We start from the raw sequence: 2,507 nt of genomic DNA on the forward strand, positions 1-2,507 counted from the left end.
AAAGAACTGTCAAAAAATCAACTAAAAGAACAGATTCGAACTGTATTCAGTAGTCAGACCATAGATGTAAATATGTAATATTATACATATTAAGTCTATGACTCAGACAGAATTCTACTATATAATATTGTAAATGTGAAAGTTTGTGAGAATGTATCATCCTCTCAAGTAGGAGGGCGCGGGTTCGATCCCAGGTCAGGCAATTACCAATGCAACTTTTCTAAGTTTGTATGTACAGCTTGGCAAAAAAGAGTGTGGAATAAATCAGGTCAGCACTATCGCACCTGTGGCAACCCGGAATACTACGACTCACAGATTTTGATATTTGTTATTTTTGGAGATATTCAATCCTAAGTAGGCGATGTCCCTGGGATACTTCAATGTCCAGTATTAACGATGTTAACAATTTTTATTTGATTTTGATTTTTAGTTCCAACTGTCACCGCGTCAGACTCTTTTTTGCCAAGCTGTACTGTCTATATGTAAATATATCTTAGACACCATTGACTGTGTTTCGGATGGCAAGTTAAACTGTATGTCCCGGCTGTCAAACATGGCATGAACATCTTTGGCAGTCGTTACGGGTAGTCAGAAGCCAGTAAGTCTGACGCCAGTCTAACTAAGGGGTATCGAGTTGCCCGGGTAACTGGGTTGAGGAGGTCAGATGGGCAGTCGCTTCTTGTAAAGCACTGGTACTCAGCTGAATCGGGTTAGACTGGAAGCCGACCTCAACAAGGTTGGGAAAAAGGCTCGGAGCATATATGCACATTTTGTTATACGACATCAAAATTATAAGACGTTGATAAGATATGACGTTCCGGTCTGAAAATCAAGAGCAGCGCCATCTAAGCATCAACTAGGAAAAGGTGAATTCGGTACTCTTCTATTCTATTTTATGTTAATGGCAATTATTCAGTATTCTTATTTGGAGCATTGACATATAAATAAAGGGACAGGAAATGTCACGAAAAAAACGTGCACACCTACTGTCAGTCTGCAGTCGTAACTAAAATGGCTGCCATTACTAGGGTTGTACCGCTACCGGATTCAACAAATATCGATATTGTATTCTAGTTAGAAGTATGTACGAGTCTTACTGGGTGCATAAAAATAACCGAGTATAAATAATCTCTTCGTCATAGAACTAACTATCACATTAACTTCACTGATACTAATAACCTCAACAACATCAACCAAATGGGAGGAGTCATTTCAGTAGGGTGATACCTTTGAAAAAAAAAAATAAACAGGCAAAGTAATTATTTATTATTTCAAATAGCCCTATGAAAGTTCTTTCACGTCAGACTAGTTGCAGGGTGCCAAAGATTCGGTCCTATGAAGAAGAATCCGCAAGAAACGCCATAAGGATACTCTCTTAAAAAAAAAACAATAATTTAAAATCGTTTTCAAGCTATTCATAAGAAAGTTATATAATGCAAATGGAGCTAATTATGTATTAATCGATTGTACAAAACAATTTTAGTGCTAAGAAAAAAATATTTATACAATTCGAAATCTATACTCGGTAACTAAGTTCTCAAGCAAACATTGCAACTTGCATTCCGATTTGCTCGTCTGTGCGGAAGCACTGCCGTGCCCGTGGTCGCCGTAGAAGCATCATGTGAAAATAAAAAGGCAAAACATATTATTTTCAATAAAATATGTCTTTAAAATCCTGAATTTTATAATACGCCTTTTTAATCAAAATGTTTTTAACTGATGTTTTGTTGAAAACAATACACAACTCTGAGGGCTCAGTGTCTTAGGGACAGTAAGTTCTGATGTTAAAATTTGTAAAAGCAGACTTATTAAGTGGATATTATATCGATACTATTATGACAACTGCACAGCACTATGCCAATATAACATGTTATTGTAAACAACATTTATTTCTAAATATAGGTTTTTATACAGAAATAAACCAAAATATAAGTACTTTCACCATCAATTCATGTTCCCGTAACATATTTTTTATAAAATGTGAATTATTTTATGTAGTTTCTAGCAAAAATAGGTTCCTAACCTGTGTAAAGACAATCCAGCTTGATTTTGGTGCTTCCTAGCACCACACTTCACAATACAACACATAGGCATATTCGTTGATTATTTCACTATTGAAATAGTAAAGTCTTAAAAGTAAACACGAGTGATATTCTATAAAATAGCAAAAATAAGTCACGAAGAGCACCTATTTGACAGCACAACTACCATGACATATATGGCCAGATATGGCACGCAGAAGGATTTCAAAAGTAAATGTCACCATTTTACGCAATCACAAAAATATTGTTGTCCCTGTTTTCAAATACACTTATCTGCTTAGAAAGAGTGAGACAGAACTATGTTGCATAGTTTGTTTCATATTTATATAACTATAGATACGTCAATATCAAAACGGCGTCTCCTTATAATTCTAAGCTCGATGATTTGGAGTTACCTATTTGGCACGCGTCGCGTCGTAATGAGTCATGGTTGCTGACAACTGTCATTATTTTTTGCTCACGCTT

The sequence above is a fragment of the Helicoverpa zea genome, chromosome 10, assembly GCF_022581195.2.
Source record: "Helicoverpa zea isolate HzStark_Cry1AcR chromosome 10, ilHelZeax1.1, whole genome shotgun sequence".
NCBI lineage: Eukaryota > Metazoa > Arthropoda > Insecta > Lepidoptera > Noctuidae > Helicoverpa > Helicoverpa zea.